Below are 19,073 nucleotides of genomic sequence, written 5' to 3'. Positions count from 1 at the left end.
GATAGCCATATAGTGAGTCACCATGTGTTCCAGTATTTGCTTTCCCCATGTTCACTTAGTTTTACTCTCACTAAACCTGCTTAATGTTTATCTACTTATGGTCTCTCTCACTCCTGGAGGAAGGGAGGTTAGAAGTATGGTAGAACATAAGAAAGTCATTATTATTAGTTATATTTGATACTGCACACTTCAGGTCAGGAAGAAATATGAAGAGCTATAGAAGTCATTATTTCTGTTGCAATAGGCAGTTTTGGCGTTAGAATAGTTTGGCGGTTCTCCTAATAATTTTGTTACAAATATATTCTATGATGGACTAGTATAAATATATACTAGTACAAATATATTCCAGAGGACTAGTATTTTTCTCTCCTTAGAGAGAGGAGAAAAAGGTACCACTACTTATGGAACTCAACCATTAAGCAGACATGCTGGCTACAACAGAAAAACAGCATGGTAATACAAAAACTTCTTTTGTGAAGAAAACTATAACAAGTCCCTTCAAATATTTATTAAACATTTGGTTACTGTATCTTAGTCCTGGTTTAAAGGGAAATTCCACTGACTTCCAAAAGGTCATGGGCCAGTTCATCTTCCCAATTTCTACATTAATATTCAGCTTCTATATCCCTGGTTACCACCAACAAATATTTAATATTCAGAGATAGATGTTTTTTAAAAAACAAGAAAAACTGAAAATATATGTGGACTAAAAATAAGGCACCTACAATAAGGGTCGGCTACTGTGTGCCTGCAAGTCAATGGTCATTCCTGGATACTCAGTACTTTTTAAAGTGAGTCCACTTATTTAGGAGCTTAAATAGGGATTTTGTATCTCAATAAAAAACATTTTAAAAAAAGTCTTGATCATAATGTTTTCAGTCAAAAGCAGCAGAATTTAAATAATATTGACATGTTTCGTTTTCCTACAACACTAAAACATGTTATTCATTAGGAGAGATTATCTGAAACTGAGAATCAGTTACCTAGATGCCTATGCAAACATGATCACGTCTACCCCTCCTTTTTGCATGTAAGTAGTGGAGTAGAGGGAGAAAAAGAATTATGGGGGAAAGAATTTGCAACAGCCTTCTGTTTTGCCCTCGCCTGCTCCTTACTGGAAGTGAAAGACACACTGACATATCTGTACAGGGTTTTAAGATATTTAATGTTACCTAATCTAAGTTTCAGATATCTATCTCCACTACCATTCTTTGTCAGAAATCTAAAATTAATCTGTTTCAATTCTATTTCTATAGTAATCTGAGTACCATTGCTTTTATTCTATTCTGTGCAGGGCTGGTGTAATTTAGCTAGCTATCTACTACCAAAAAGCAAATACAAAAATACTCTAGTGAGAAGCCTAACTCCCACTCACCAAAAAAAGCAGAAGAGTGCTCGGATTCCATTCAGGATGCAATTTTGGGGCTTCAACTTTCATAGTCTCTGGGTAGGAAATGCCTAATTAATTTTAAGTCTGCTCCACAATTTCTCAGACTGCTGAACAAGCAAGGGTCTAGAAAAGGGGAAGGTACCATAACAGTAGTGAATTGGAGAGAACAAACAAAGGGGGGGGGGCAGAAAGAGAGGTAGATTTGCAGACTCAGAATCAAGCAATAAACTAAACCAATTTAAGGTATGCTCTGTTTCACACAGAATTTCTATTTTAAAAATAATTTTGGTTGAAAATCCTCTGCAAAGGAAGTCAGTAGTATCTGCAGGTTCTTGCAGGTTTAAACATTTCATATAAGGGGTCCAATCTCAGCACTGTTGAATCAGATTGGTAAATATCTACTTGTGTGATGAGTCCAACTGAAGCCAGTGTGTAAACAGGTGTTCACTAGTCAGAGTGAAGATTGAACAATCAATCCCAAGGAATTTACTTGGTTGTTTTGGAGTTTTTTGTCTGATATTTGGCCAAAGTTTTTCACATTTCACTACTGAAGTGAATGGGGAGGGAGGCAGAAGAGTGTTTAACAAACTCGCAACCATCCCAATACTTCCTTCCACTTTCTCCAGCAATGAGGGCATAATCCTTCACTCAGGATGCCATTGCCTGCTACCGCAATATCACCAATCATTATTATTCCTTAAATTTAAGGTCAGAGAGAAGCTAGAGGATTTGGCACAGGATCCCAGGAATTCCATATTTCTCCTCTCCTGTTTAAGGTTAAAGCAGGAAAAATCCTATAGAACAATATTCCTATTTCACCACATATCTCCAACAGAAACAGTAGAATTGCATGAGTCTCAGCAGTTTCACACTGCTAAGGAAAATAAATGCAGTAGCACAAATGTTATTTTCCTTAGAAGTAGTAGGAGAATGCAACAAGGTACACACAAATGGAAGGGTAACAGAGACAGACAGGAATGAGGTGGTGCTGGCTCAGAGGGCCTATGCCAATGTGTTTCAGTTCAGGACAAAGCTGGGACCATTATTCTGGTTGCTGGTAATGTTGCAGCTCAGCTCTTTTGGGACAGATTGAGGAAGGGAAGGATTAGGTAGCTAGCTTCTCTGCAGTTCCAAGAGCTATTTGGCTTTTCTAATAGTTCCTTTTTTTTTTTTTTTTTTTTTTTATGTTCTATTGTTTCAGAATAGAATTTGGTTCTATATGCTTATGAACTGAAAAAGTCTGTGTTAGGAACAATCCTGAGAAAAAGCAGGACTTTCTCATTTAAAATAATTCTGAATGCATGATTCCATGAAAGTTAACCAAAAAAAGCATTCAAAAACTGCCTTTGTTCAATGAATTATGCAAAAGGGTAATGTACTAGAGAAAGAGATAACTGAACAATCCTTTAGCTATTTCTCCTGTATTTACATTTCGGATCTTGTCTATCAGACTCCAAGTTCAGGGTTCTTGGGTCTATGTATTTTTTCCTTTTAAAATTGAAACACTCAAGCAGTGACATTTTAACATTCTGTAACTAGAAAACTTAAGAGATCCACACAGTGTTTTCAATACATATTCCTTCCTATTAACCTCCTACAGAACAAGATATTAAAAAGTATTTTTTTCTATCACTGTAAAGTAGATTGGGGGGGGGGGGAGGGAGAGAGAGGAAGAGGAGAAAGACCTCCGAAAAGAATTCTGGGTTTTTTGTATGTTTGTTTTGAATACTCTACCCAATAAAAAGAATATATGGAATAATTGTTTAGGGGAAAAGGAGGTGAACACTAGTCTAAAGCAAGTCCTACTGAGTATGTGTCACTCTCTTTTACTTAAAGACCCTCCTTATAGCCAGCTGATGAACCACCATTCCAACAACCCATTATAGGATGACTGGATGCTCCAGGTCACATAGATGTATTATATTCAGTATGAAATGAAAAATTCAAGACGACCCAAAACATGACACCCTGTTCTAGCCACCTGTATCTATGTTATGGTCATGTAAGAAAAGTTGTGACCAGAAGTACTCAGTTGGGTATATCCTCCTATAAGAATCCAATGCTAAATGGCAGGCCAACATTCTGAATCACCACTGGTTTACTGCAAAAACAACAAGGAGTTTGATGGTTTACTGCAGTTACTCTTACTTCTGTTTGCAACAGCTTATCAGCATCTTTGCTTGTGACCCATTAAGTGTCCTGCAGTGATAAAGAGGACAATGCAATTTTTATATCTGCATATTATATCCTGTACTTTGAGCATTTTTCCATGAAAGCCCTCATGAGATTGGTATGCTACCAAACCCACCCTGACTTACTATTAAGAGCCACAGAAGTGCATGAGATAGTATCTTTTATTGGACCAACTTCTGTCCACTTTGTCTCTCTACCATCCTGGTACCAACATGGCTACAACAACACTGCATTTTAAGAGCTAGGTATTATTGCTATCATTAGTTAAAAATACAGGCCCCGATCCTGCAAACATTTACGCATATGAGGAATTTTAAATACATGCATAAGTACCTGCAGGATCAGAACCATAATTTGCATAGAAGTTTTCAAAAGAAAAGATATGTCTATAATTTCCTCTAGTTTAATTGCATCAGTTTGGATGTAAATGTTTCCTGAAATTAAGTTCCAAGTTAAAGCTTCCCTCCCATCTTCTGGGTAATTTAAATGAGTTGTAGTTTCTATTTTACAGCAATCTGCTACGTAAAGGAGGGAAGCTACTGCTTAGAACAGGGGTGGGCAAACTTTTTGGCCCAAGGACCACATGTGGGTGGGGAAATTGCATGCAGGGCCATGAATTTAGGGATGGGGCAGGGGGTTGGGTTGTGGGGTGTATGAGGGTACTCAGGGTAGGGGGTTGAGGTGCAGGAGGGGTGCAGGGTGTGGCAGGGGGCTCAGGGCAGGGGGTTGGGGCGCAGGAGGGGTGCGGCAGGGGTTGGGGTGCAGGGTGAAGGAGGGATGCGGGCTCCGGCCCGGCGCCACTTACCTTGAGCAGTTCCGGGGTGGCAGCGGGGCTAAGGCAGGCTCTGTGCCTGCCCTGGCCCCGTGCCGCTCCTGGAAGCGGCCGGCACCACGTCCCTGCAGCCCCTGGGGGAGGGCGGAGGCAGAAGGCTCCATGTGCTGCCCTCACCTGTGGGAACCTCCCCTGAAGCTCCCATTGGCCACGGTTCCCTGTTCCTGGCCAATGGGAGCTGCGGGGGACGGTGTCTGCAGGTGAGGGCAACACGCGGAGCCCTCCGAGCCCCCTCTCATCCGGGGCTGCATGGACGTGGTGCCAGCCATCCCAGGGCAGTGTGGGGCCAGAGCAGGCTCCTGCAGTGCCATGGGGCCTGTAGTTTGCCCACCCCGGCTTAGAAGGTATAAACTCCACAAGGATTCTCAGTCCTGGGTCTCAGAAGACAACCAGACTAACTTCTATATTTTTCTACACTAGAACTTCTCTGGGTTCCAGGCAGCAACCCTCACAATTCTTATCTTCAGCCAGCCTTCCCTCCCCAAATATCTGGAATCGCCTAAACAACTGAAGGATGGGGGCAGGAAAGCAGTACGCACCCCAGGAAGCACAAATAGTTGCCTTACTAATACTTGTAAAACAAGAAGCACCAGTGCTAAAACTGAACAATTTGCTGAGAGTCTGCTCCTGGTATATAGGCACTGAACTTGGCATAAAGTGTGTTCTAATTGCAACGAGAGTTTCTAGCACTCCCCAGTCAGCGTTAACCCTTCAAAGCAACCTCATCGTGTATCAGGAACAATTTAGCTCCATCACTGATCATACACTATGTCTTCTGAATCATTTTCATTCCTTGCACAAGAACATAAATTCCTGGGGAATTCCATAAACCTTTTTGTGAAACTTCTTGAAGTTGTGGGGTTTGACAGCAACGCATCAGAGACCCACTGGCTCTCCTAATACTTCCTATCTTAGCTTCTTCCATCAAGGCTCCATCTCAGAGGCCTGATCCCATTAACTTCAGTGGGAACTGGAGTCTTTTCACTGACTTAATGGGCACTGGACCAGATGCAAAAGTAAGCTGAAGCACAGTACCACCCATTTGAAGTGCCACGGTTTGGCAAAGCATTTGGCTTACATGGAGACAACGTAAAATACTTCGGTAGTAAGGCTATCCCTCCAGGTCTACCAAGGAAGCTAGATTTGTACCAACCCAAAGTTCAAGCAATTAACTGTCTTTCTTGGTCAACTCTGGCTATTTTTCCAAGGATAAGCCCTATAAGCAACTCCGAGCAGCCTCATGAGAATCCCCAAGGTGCCTCAAAGAGGGTTTAGAGGCATTCCCCATGTTGTCTCAATAGTCAGAGTGACAGCAGCTGCCAAATCTGACACTGAAGCAAATGATGCAGTGTGAGTTAGTCTGTTACAGATGTTGTTTTGCTGTATGGACATGACCTGAAGCAATTTAGCAGTCTTCTTTCCTTCTGAGGGGCTAAGAAACTAACAACTTCCTGAAATAAATGATACAACAAGCATGTGTGAGAGCACCTTGGGTAAGCATCAAAGCACCACAAAACTACTTAACTGCTGAAATACACACCCAAAAGGCCAAGGACTAACACACTGCAGTGCTGAAAAATAGGTGCTAAAAACATTACTGGAAAGGTGGGCCAAAGCACTCAGATAAAGCACCCAACAATTTTAATAAAATTTTCCCTTGCTAGAATGTGTGGCACAGTAAAGGATATCAGAGAACGCTAGAACAGAGATTAGAGACACACAGCTCCCGTAGAAAGCTCCAACACTGACTGTGGTCAAGAAAAAACTGATTGGAAGGTTCCAGAGGCAGGCACATGATGACAAACAGAAAGGCTGACTCTTATGCCATTCCTCTATGGCTATCTGTAGGGATAAAAAAAGTCAAGAGCTTAGAGTATAACCTGTTTCACACTGGAGAGCTGATCCTTAAGAGCATGAATTCTGGTGATGACCTCTTCAAATGAGGACAAAACTGATTTGGGAGGGATAATATTAAAGGAATTTTTAATTTCAATGACTTGCAATGTTTAGTGAGATTACAACCACTTCAGTTACTAAAACTAATGCTAGCGCTCAGTGTATGCGGGTACAAAGTTTACCTAACAGTCTGCAGAAAGACAAATATAGCCTGAGCGTCTGCTTCGAACAGGTAATTTGACCTAAAATAAAAAAAAAAAATATGAGAGAGAGAGTGCTCAGTAGAGATGTTTTTAATGCATTTCCTTTCTGGAGGTTTCTAGCAGTTAAATTCCACTTGTGCTGCCTGCAACCGTTCCCTATGGTGCTGTCTGGCATTCCAGAATAACCAAAGCACATAGCACTCAGGACACATTTCCTCCCTCACCCCTGGCAAACAGATATGACAGCGGCTACAAGATGTGGTGGCATAGCTCCATTATGTTGGCTCTACATCAGCAAGGGGCGTATTCTATGCTGGAGGAAGTTCTGGCATGGGAGGGGAAAGGAAGTCCATTTAAGACCACACCCCAGACTCAGCACCTGCTGTATGACAGTCGCTTTTACCTTCTACTATTACAAGACGCACCTAAGAAAACTGAATGGAATTAGAGAATAAATTTTTATTCCTCCGTCCCCATATTTCCTTTGTGCATTTGACACAACTCTGCGTATAGCCAATATTGCAGTTCCCCCGCTCACAAGAGTCTTTTGTACAACATCAGGGAATATGTAAGTGTGGTTATAAAACCACAAAACTTGACAGGAAAGTAAGGGTAGAGGTTGTACCCTATTTTTCTTTTAATTGATGGATGGGATTTCCAACTTTTTAAATACAGATTATTCCAAAATAAACAGCTTTCTCCCACAAAAACTGAATTGCTTTTGTAGGCCTACACTTACAGGGGAACGTGTTTGCAAAAAAGACAAGACAAGATTATGGCTAATGATAGAATCAGATGAATGTAGGAAATAGGGCTGTCAATCGCCGTTAACTCAAGCTATTAACTCAAAACAAATTAACTCAGTTAAAAACATTGTGATTAATCAGTTTTATTCGCACTGTTAAACAACAGAATATCAACTGAAATTTATTAGAAATGTTTTTGGACATTTTTCTACATTTTCAAATATATTGATTTCAATTACAACACAGAATACAAAGTACATAACTAAACTCAAAAATAAAATAATGTAAAACTTTAGAGCCTACGAGTCCACTCAGTCCTACTTCTTGTTCAGCCAATCACTAAGACAAACATGTTTGTTTACATTTACGGGACATAATGCTGCCCACTTTTTATTTACAATATCACCTGAAAGTGAGAACAGGTGTTCTCATCGCACTTTTGTACCAGCATTACAAGATATTTACATGCCAGATATACTAAACATTCATATGCCCTTTCATGCTTCAACCATCATTCCAGAGGATATGCTTCTGTGCTGATAAAGGGTCAGATGCCAACAACAGAAAATTGATTTTCTTTTTTGGTGGTTCAGGTTCTATAGTTTCCGCATCAGAGTGTTGCTTTTTTAAGACATCTGAAAGCATGTTCCACACCACACCTGAGTGAACTTGTAATCTCTAAAATGTTTTGCATTGTTTTATTTTTGAGTTTAGTTATGTTAAAAAAAAAATTCTACATTTGTAAGTTGCACTTTCACGATAAAGAGATTCCATTACAGTACTTGGATAGATGAATTGAAAAATACAATTTCTTTTGTGTTTGTTTGTTTTTACAGTGCAAGTATTTGTAATCAAAAATATAAAGTGAGCACTGTACACTTTGTATTCTGTGTTTTAATTGAAATCAATATATTTGAAAATGTACAAAAACATCCCAAAATACTTAAATAAATGGTATTCTATTATTAACAGTGCAATTAAAACTGTGATTAATCATGATTTTTTTTTAAATCGCTTGACAGCCCTAGCTGGAAGAGTCCTCAAGATATCATTTAGTCCAGCACCCTGCACTGAGGCAGGATCAAGTATACCTAGACCATCCCCAACAGGTTAGACAAAGCCTCCACTCATGGGGATTTTACAACCTCCCTTGGAAGCCAAATCCAGTATTTAACAACCCTTCCTGTTAGAATGTTTTTTCTGATACCTAACCTAAATCTCTCTTGCTGCAGATTAAGCAGTCTCAGTAGGCATAAGAGAGCAATTGATCATCATCCTCTTTATAACAGCCTTTAACGTATCTGAAGACTTATGAGGTCCCCCAACAGCCTTCTTTACTCAACACTAAACATGCCCAGTTTTTTTTTAACCCTTCCTCATAAATTAGTTTTTCTAAAAAAAAAATTTGCAACTCTCTTCTGGTCTCCCTCTAGTCTGACCACATCATTCTAAAGTGTGGCACACAGAACTGGCCACAGTACTCCAACTAAGTCTAACCAATGCTGAGTAGAGCAGGACTACTACTTCCCATGTCATCCAGACAACACTCTTGTTAATATACCACCAGCCTTTTTAGCTATTGCTTCACATTGTTGGCTCATATTCAATTTGTGATCCACTATAACCACCATATTCTTTTCTACAGTACTACTGCCTGGTCAGTTATTCCCCATTTTGTAGTTGTGCATTTTTCCTTCCTAAGCAAAGTATCTTCAACCTGTCTACTGAATTTCATCTGGCTTGAATTTTCCAAGGTTTTTTTGAATTCTAATCCTGCCCTCCAAAGTGCTCTCAACCCCTGCCAGCTTGGTATCATCCACAAATTTATGAACATACTCTCCACTCCATTATCCAAGTTATTAATGAAAACATTGAATAGTATCAGACCCAGGACTGACTCCTGCAGGACCACATTAGGATATGCCCTCTCAGTTTGATGGTGAACCATTGCTAATTACTGTTTCAGCATGGTCTTTCAACCAGTTGTGCACCCACATTAAATTACTTATAATCTAGATCACATTTTCCTAGTTTGCTTATTTGAGAACCAGTTACAATGCTGATGTCCTCCAACATAATTGAAGTACGGTTCTGTTAGGGTTAAAACAAAGTTTGGTTCCATTTAGACCTCTCTCTCGATTGTACAAAGCCTTGGACACATCCTATATCTGCAAAATGCAAACACCAACTCAGTGCTGAAATATCATTCCTCTGCACAACCTCCAGAAAAAATAAAACCATACAAGAAATTAAATGAAGAGCAACAGTGCTAAAACCAGCTATATTAAAAGCTCAAGGATCGTAAAGCAAACATTTTACATTGTTGAATAGTAGGTAACTGCTAAGCAAAAACACTGCACAAAAATAGAGATAAAGGATATCCCAAAAATACTACAAAATAACAATTAAGAATCATTTAGAATACATTTTATAAATAAAATGAACACTCTGCTTGCATTTGAATATTTACATTCTATTGTGACAAGTATCATCATCACTTGTACAGCAATTCAACTGTTTTAACCATGCAAAAACATCAACATTACTCCATCTGACCCTCTGTGTTTATAGCAATTTCCACCCAGACCATATTTTAATCAAAAACGTCACCTGTAAGCACCTGTTAGCTGCCTGTACCAACAGTAGTATGCTCTCATGGGTATGAGCTATTTTCAGGTCAATAAGAAAAGCTTTCCCTCCCAAAACTGTCAAACCTTCCTTCAAAAGTATTAGTTTATTCCAGAAGGGAAACTCACTGAAAAGCCTGCACTTGATATTATCATAAATGTTCATATTCTCAAAAAAGCCACAAGAGATTGATAAGCAACCCTAAAATAATAGAAGCATGCCCATCACACTGAATAGAGGGAACTTTTCTCTTCTGAAGTATTTCACTTTCAGAAGGAAGAAGGTAAACTAATAATGGTATAAAGTTGTAAAGGTAAGAAAAATTCATTTACATTAAACCGAGTGGAAGTAATCATATCAAACTTCTCCTAACATGCTAAAAAAGTATTAACTATATTCTAAACCCATGGGAAAAGTTCAATATTGCCATTTACCTTAAAGCCATACACTATGCATGAATGCCATTAAAGAAAAAAAACCCATACATTTACTTTCGCACACCACATTTTGAATAAAAATTGCTAATAGCTCTTCATCCCTAAATCAACTTTATTTGAACTTAATATGTTATTAGACAGTATTTGTACATATCTACTTAAATAACTAAAGTATCTATACATATGAATAGTGATGTTCTTGTGGCTATTCTGCTACCCACAACTGGATTTTGTACACCACTATAATTGTATTTTTGATATTTTCATTTTAAGTAGCTATGTTACAAGACAATATTTGTTTGTACATATTTAACTCCACTGAGTTGGGGGGAAAGTATTATATTAAGTCTTTGTTCTTAAAGTGGCAGTAGCACACCAAGTTAAAAGATTTCAATAAGATACCAAACACATTTTTTAAGACATTGATTGAAACAGCAACATATATAGCATATATACACAGTCACACAACCTACCTACCAGCAGGTTTAACATTTTATAAAATGAATTGATCAAAAATTACAATTTAAAGATTTGACTACCATGTAATTTTTTAGTCTCAAACACTGTTGGCTGCAAAAAAGAATAAGTTATCTAATACATACTAAACTATGTTAATGAAATTAATGCCATTCTGTGTCAACCACTAGCTGTAAGTTGCAGTGAACTGCACTTTTGTCATTTAAGAAGGGCCTTGTAGCTGCCATAGTGACAAAACTGTAGTTTAAAAAGTTGCAGCCCCAAATACAAGGATCCTTTCTTCTACATGGCACTGAAAAATACCTAGTGCATCATCAGAAAAACAAAAAGTCTGAAAAGAAACAAAATTGCATCCATTAGGAATACAGTGGCTTACAACTAAATTTGTCATGCGTTACTACATTTCCCCCCCCTGTAGAACCTAGTCATTATTGGGAATGAAGCACTACTTTGTAAAGTGATCGTTCTTTGTAAAAGGATTACTCTGTTTAGACTTCATTGCTTTACTGCCAAGCATAAGCCATATAAGGAAGATGAAGTTCAATGTCATCTATTTTGTTTAGTTCTTTCAGATGCCCAAGAATAACCTTTTCTGTTGCCTGTGAAGTCTATAAATTGTAAACCCGATCACTTGTACTTTATCACTTGAAAAAGCTATTTTGTATCAACACAAATTTGTCATTTTTCCACTAAAGACTAATATTACTAAACCAGTTTGTACTAGATAAATAATTGTTTCATATCTACACAAAACTGCCTACTGTTATTTATCTGATCTGGGTCATTAGATATTTTACTTTCTTGAAAAACAGACAGATACATATACAGCAAGTATAAAAGGTTCACACAAAGGTGAACTTATTTGACTGTCAGGTGCACACGCTTCTCAGACATCCCAGTTCCATATTTCTATACCAGACTGATCAGACACCATATCCAATCAGCATAACTGAAAACACACCTCCCTCCAATTTGTTATACAAGGACAAGAATTTAGACAGTCTTCTACCAAGGGGAACACAAACCAGTCCCAAGTTATGGCCTTTAATGCATTATTTGGAAAGATATATAATACTTGAATGATTTTCTACATAAATGCAGGAGGGGGGTCTCTCTCAGCACAGGTAGTTTTGGAACCCCAATGTAATCAACATCTGGTAATTGCCTCTTTGAAGCATCTTAAACCAAGCTGTGATACAGCTTGTAGAAACTTTGTTAAATATGTTTTTTGTTTAATGCAGTTAGTCAAGACACAAAGTAACTTGTAGTAGTCACAATTATGCAATACTGCAAACATCTTGTTAAGGATACCACATTGAATTGAGCTTGTGCATTTTCTTACCCCTGCAACATATTTTGATGAGAAGTCTTATCTAAAGCAATGAAAACTAAATTGTAGTCACCAACTTCTTAACCAAAATTATACCATAGGAATTTTTAGAATCAGTCCTTACAGTAACTCATATTAAAGTATGCTATTTTCCATTCTTTCATCTACATAGATGTTATCAGGATAATCTTCTACAGCTTCCAAATTTAGGGCATATTTCTTGCATATGAAAAAAAAGCAATTTCTATTGTAAGGAGAGGTATTATACAAAGTGTTAGTTATCCTCCCCCAGATAAAATTAAACAAACTAACTCCTCTCCAATTAAATAGGTAGCCAAACTCTTCATCTTGAAGAGCAGAAGAAAAGTAATGCAACCTTATTTACAAAGGACTAAGTAAACAATTTTTTACAAATAAAGACCAATAGTTCTTTTTAAAGGGTTCACATATCAGATGGCCAGAGGAAAGGAACCAACACCCCTGAAAGAGTAAGGAAAAATAGTAAATATAGTGATCTCCAAAACCTCTGGACTTCTTTCAAGTAAAAAAGAAAGAGTAGCACCCTTTGGAAGTGCTTATTTGCAGAGAAGGGAACTAAGCTGTCAGGCTTAGTAACTATTTCTGAAGAGAACGATTTAAAAAAAAAAAAAAAAAAAAAAAAGCACAAACGCATAACCAGGCAGTTTCACTTCAATACCTCATCCTGCTGAACAAAGAAACTTCTGTGTTTGAGGAGCTTAAAAACTTTCGATCTCACCAGATTCTTGTTGCAACCTCCATGGAAATAACGATCCCACTCACACAAATAGCATTGGAAGAGACAAAAGGAGACTCAGGCTTATTTCTGGCAGACAACACAGCCCACCAAGAAAAATAAAGGCCAAAAACAGGATATCAGAGTGAAACGCCAGCTCCTTCCTTTCCCCTCCCCTCGGCGCAAGGCTTCTTCACCAAACCTCCTCCGCACCGCTTACCTTTGATCGCGGCGGTCTCAATAAGCTTCACCCCACGCCAGCGGGGCTCCTTTCTACCCCAAGGAGAATTTTAAATCCAACCAAGTTTTCTTCCCGTGGGCCGAGCGGATGCAGCCGCTTTCGGCCGGGAGGCAGGACTGGGGCGGGGGGAAGCAGCACCGGCTTCTCGGCACCCCCGATCCCGGTTACAGTGGCTGGCCGATCCCAAGCGAGTCACAGTCCCCCGACCGCGGCGCTGAAGAGTCACTTCCTGCCCCGGGCACAGCCACGGACGGCGAGTCCACAGCGCCCACCCAGCAGCCCCCCCGCACCCGGCTCGCTCCGCCACCGCCCCCTGCCGCCCGGCCCAGGCTGCCTCCTCCCCGCTCTAGGCCAGCTCGGCGCGCCGAACCCGCCCCGCCCGCTTATTGTCCTATAGCGACTGCCGCATGCAGCCCAGCCCCGCCCGCCCCGCGCCGCCAACCGCCGCCAGGGGCGCGAGGCGAAGACCGAAAAGCTCCTTCCTCACCTGCCCCTTCCTCTGCCCGCTCCCCGCGCCCGGGCAGCTGCCGGGGGAGCCGCGAGTAGCCGAGCCACGTCCCGCCCGCGATACACGAGGCGGCAGCACCGCCGCCCAGCCAGGGGGAGACTCTGCAGCGCCGCCGGGAGGGAAGGGCGGACGCGCCTCTCTCTCACACTCCCTCCCCCTGGCCGCTAGGGGAGAACCCGCCTGCCTCACCCCAGAACCAAACAACAAGTCTGAAGCTGAGTGCGAGCGGCGGCGGGTCACAGCCAATCCGGAGCCAGAGCCTCGAGAGGGGCGGCCATCCCCAGCCAATCACTGCGCTCCGCGAGCGAGGCCTCAGCAAGTTGCGTTGCGTGAAACAGGGAAGTGGGAGAGCGAGGAACACGCGAGGGAGGGAGTAGGGGAAGGGCGTGGGGAAGCGGCAGCAGTGCACGAAAAGGTAGGAGAGAGAGGAGGAGGAAGACGAAGAGGAGAGGGAGGGAAATGAAGGGAAAGGGGAATAAAGTAGCCGAGAAAAGGCTTGACCTAGGTCAGTGTAACGTTCGCGTTTCTCTCGTTACACCCCAAATGCTGCAGCAGCTGCAGCCTTTAGCACGCTACAGTTCTCTGTGTATAAAAAAGCAACAGCTCTTAGTTGTTGGTGCCCTTTTTCTTCCTCGTTAAACAATCGCCACGTGGTTTCGCTGTCTGTTTTTTCTAGGGTAAAGGTGTAACTATTTTATTCTGCTTCTTTTTGGCAGAGTTAATGCAATGAAGGGTGCGGTGGCTCATTTTTCTTTTTAAGGAAAGGTGTCAGTTGTTTAGACAAACTCAATCTGGATTCTGCAATGACAGTTGGTTCCTTAGGTGTAAGCAGCTCAGCATCATAATTTATTAATTGCACGTATTACAGTCAGTCCTGTGCCAGGCTTTTGTTCTCTTGCATTCGTAACAACCTTGTTCGTTATCACTCCAATGTACCATTTACCTCCAGTATTTTTATGGGGGAGTAGGGCGAATAGGGCACAGTGCCACCTGGGGAGTTTCCAAAAGATTTTAAAAAAAATGTTTGTGTGTTCTTTTAAAGGACTTAAATGCTAATAATAGTACCATGTTATAGTTGGGATGTTGCACACAAAACTAGGAAATTCAGAGTAGTATTTCCAACTGAAACATTTGATCCCTATCTACATAAGTAGCATTTTACTGAATGTGCTATTAACTTTAATGTTTCATAACATGTAAGCGTATGTGAAATGTGGCTAGCAGATTTGTTGTGTGTCACATGATTTATTCATCTGTGTATGTTAAATCTCAACAATATGTGGTGGTAGTAACTGTTTTTGCATTTTGTATCCTTAGTTGTTTTTAAATGTTTCAGTGAATCTGTTGCTTATGTAAAATGCCAGATTGACAATTCTGGAGTCTGAAGTTCTAGTAACAGCAGGGCAGAGTTCCACATGCTGGTCACCTTATGTTCCTTAATCATGTTCTGAAGGGACCACTTCTAAGGATGATGTTTTCATGCCCATTTAATCCTTGGCCACTCCAGTGGGACTGCAAGCAAATGTGCCAGTAGGAATGGTGATTCTGGATATTAATATGTGCCCATTAAGAACTGGACTAAACCCAAACTCTTTATGTAGGGTACTGAACAGCCATCAGATGATAATGATTTCTGGTCGCTAACAGCCTACACCTGATTTCAGCACACACCTACACCATATCTACATGACTAAAGACGTATGCCAGTATAACTACGTTGCTCAGGGGTGTGGGAAAAATCATGTGGATCGGGGTGTGGGTATGGACATGACTACCCCTCTCGCGAGGTGGTTTAACTACACCAATGGGAGAAGCTCTTCCATCAGCATAGTAGCATCTTCACTAAAGCGCTACAGGCAGCTGCATTCCTGTAGCACTGTACATGAAGACAGGCCCCTAAAAGTGAAAAGTTCTATATACCATTGCCATTCCCCTGAGATTGATTATTAGGTCAATTACCACTTCAGTTCAAGAGCATTACTGTTACCATTCAGTTCACTGACAGGTTTTGGGTGAGAGTAGTTTAGTTGAGAATTAAGTGCAGATGATCATATTTAAATAAATGCACATAAGTTTGACTATGCCTTCAACTGTTTTTTGACTATTTTCATATATATATGGGAATTAAATATTTTTCTATCATGTTCAATTATCCAAATATAGAAACTCGTACACTTTTATTAGAACAATAATGCATTAGACTACTTTCACTCACTTATTGCTCCTATATTTTTCTCAGATAATCCCCTCCTTCTCAGTTTAATAAAGCACACATACCTACCTGAGAACAACTATGCCAAATTTTAAACTTTTAAATAAAAGCATTGGAACCATCAGAGTTGGAAGAGGTCTTACATATTTTTTCCAAACCTTGGAACCATCACAGTCGGAAGAGGTCTTACATATTTTTCCAAACCATGGAACCACTATCATTTTCTCATGCTCATATGAGTCATTTTCTTCAAATCAACTCACCTTTGGGCTAGAATCAACTATGACAAACTTCGGCCCCCAAAGTTAAAAATAGAGACTTTGAATCAAAGTACCTCTTGACTCATCAGCATAGTGTCACTACAGTGGTACCTGTAGACAAGTTTCTCATCCCATGTGAACTGTTGAGAGTTCCTACCCAGTATCCAGCAATGCAAGTAATGTTATCACAAGATGGTAATTTCCCAGTGATGTTCTCCTTTTTTTCCCTCCATGAACTCTTTCAGGCACTTGCTTTATGCATGAGATTACCATACCCTTTGTTTAGTGCAGATTACTCTTTAGCAATGTTTGTTGTGAATTGCCTAATGCATCTACTAATGCAGCTGGAATAATAGATGGGTGTGGGAAATTCCCTGTGGCTGTTGTTCCCATACAACATCTAGTATAGTCAGTTTTAGTTTGTGTAAAATTTTGTTTTATTTATGGTATTAGCCATCCCAAACCAAACAATGTAGCCCCAGATTAAAAGAAAATAGTTAGCCTACAGCTCCTCATGACGTTTTATTAGACAAGATAAAACTATATATACAAATTAAGAAAATACCAAAAGTTATTCTAGGGATTTAAAAGGGCTATAAATACCAAGACACTGTTTAGAATGATTATAACTTCAGGAAACTTCAAATGCAGTGGGATTCAGTACTATAGTGTAAATAAATCCTATAACTTCAACTTCATAATTATTTTTGTTAAAAATAAAGAATTATCAATAAAAGTAAGGCAATGCTAAAGTTATGTGAAACATAAGTACCTCTGAGACAAACTGAGTGATGTCTCTCAAAATGAATTATGTACATTTAATAGATGTTATTGCCATAAGGGACTTGCAATCTAAGACCCTGCTCCTCCACACACATATGTGCAATGTCTCAGACCATCCATGAGCTTTTCTTTATGAGAATATCCCATACTCTGACCCATAAAATATTATCAGAGGGTTCATTTCTCTTCCAAAATTCCACCTGAGCACAACTTGATGCTATCAGTTGTTGAAACAATTTTGTATTATAAAGAGATTATAGCTCTTTTAATCCAGGAGACACAGACACACTATGCATAGATCAATGGGTAATTTTGCTTTTATATGATACTATGTTTAAAGAGTTACTTCTTAAGGTTTCTAAATCTTCAAGATAGAAGATCTAGCATAATCAGACTAAAGCTCATTTAACCATTGTTCCTTGTGTTCTGGGCAGTACTTGTCAATGTTAGGAATTCCCTACTTATTTAGTTTTCAGATGAAATTTAGAACCTAATAAGTACCTAACAATACTAGTCAGCAGCTGTTTTCAGTTGGAGAAGATTGAAAATTTCGACCTCTTATGACAGCAAGTGCGTAGACTCTAAAGAGATATTTTGTAATTTGGTGAATGCAACTTGTCAGTGATGAAAAATCTCAAAGTTAGTATGATACTAGTTTAGAAACATCAGTTTTAAGTATAATTAAAAATTTGGTTAGAATACTTCTATGTGGTGTATACTGGTTGTAAGTTATTATGCAATCATTTACAGCTTAGGGGTAATAAACGTTATGGTTAAAAGGAAATACCAACACAGCATTACTTATACAATACTCTTACTTCCCTATACTTAAAACAGCTCTGAAAACAAAACAAAAATTCAATTTTTAAACCATTTCTAGCTTTAAAATTGTTGGGGGGGGTTTCCTCCCAACATTTATATTTAATTTTCCAAACGGAGACAAATTTAACAAAAAATGCAGCTGCCAGGGATTACCTATTAGAACATGTTTAGACCAAAGTAGATTACAGGAACCTCAGACAAATATGTAGAGTAATTTAACACCATACAGAGCAATAGCTTGAAAGAGGAGAAAGGAAATTTCATGCCAACAATTTATCCAGTCATGCAGAATCATCTATGAATGCAAGTAGCTCAGTAATGAGGATAATGAGGCAAGCCTCTAAATTATATACACTGTGTCAGAGAATTTGGTGAACAGTGTTTGACTAGCATGGTAGAGCATATACCTGTTCCTCTGTAGTCTCAAATATTTTCGATCATGACAATGTCCTGCACTTTACTATCCACTAACATGGGCAACCTTTAGGCAAATAGAGCATAGCAGCATTAGGAAGGAGCCTTCCCATTTTAATCCCAAAGGAACAGTGCCATATGACTGGGCAATCACAGAGAGATTATACACATACCTCAGTCAAGTTTCTTGGTATTCAGTATGAAACCCAGTCAAAAGTCACTGATTATTCTCCAGAGAGTCAATGAGTCACTGCACTTTGACATTCAGAATCCTTCATATCACATGGTAAGGAAAGCAGGAGACGTTATCTACTGATTCCCCAACAAGCTAAGAGTACTGACTACTGAAACATACTGAGTAAGTGCTATTTATTCTGGTAGTTAGTCACCAGACAATGACAAAGCTGTAAAACATGCCATGGGCCTTTGCTGACATTTGGCAATTACTTCTTTAGGGCCCAATCCTGCAATACATACAATATGTGGAGGTCAGTGGGACTACTCATGTGCCTAGAGACATCGCTCCTAAGTGAAGACACTTATTTAAAGAAGTCTAATGCCTAGATATTCTAGATATCAGATTTCAGCGTAGAGCAGGGGTCAGCAACCTATGGCACGCGTGCCAAAGGTGGCATGCAAGCTGATTTTTTATGGCACGCGGCAGCGGGCTGAGCAGCTCAGACCACTGCAGCTCTGGGGTTCCGGCTGCTGCCCCGTTGCCAGCCAGGGTCCTGGCCGCCGGCCCCACTCAGCGCCCGCTGCTGGCCTGGGGACCCCCAAGGAACCCCAGGCTGGCAGCGGGCTGAGCAGGCCGGCGGCTGAGACCCCAGCTGGCAGGAGCCGGCGGCCGGAACCCCAGAGTGATGGCGGGCTGAGCCGCTCAGCCCGCTGCCGGCCTGGGGTTCCATTCATCCAGCCGGCAGCGGGCTGAGCGGGGCCGGCAGGGG

General features: G+C 40.3%; 1 protein-coding gene across 1 annotated transcript in view; it reads right to left on the bottom strand.

The window, feature by feature from the left end:
* ERBIN (erbb2 interacting protein) overlaps positions 1–13,293 on the bottom strand; it is a 232,135-nt gene extending 218,842 nt beyond the window's left edge. Inside the window, exon 1 of the mRNA XM_065407058.1 lies at positions 13,107–13,293. The gene's annotated coding sequence lies outside the window, so the exon portion shown is untranslated. The remainder of the gene's footprint in view (positions 1–13,106) is intronic.
* Positions 13,294–19,073: the final 5,780 nt, after the last annotated feature.

This window comes from Emys orbicularis, chromosome 6 (genome assembly GCF_028017835.1).
Source record: "Emys orbicularis isolate rEmyOrb1 chromosome 6, rEmyOrb1.hap1, whole genome shotgun sequence".
Taxonomy (NCBI): Eukaryota; Metazoa; Chordata; order Testudines; family Emydidae; genus Emys; species Emys orbicularis.
The sequence above is the reverse complement of the archived record's forward strand: the minus strand, read 5'-3'. Positions and strand labels throughout refer to the sequence as shown.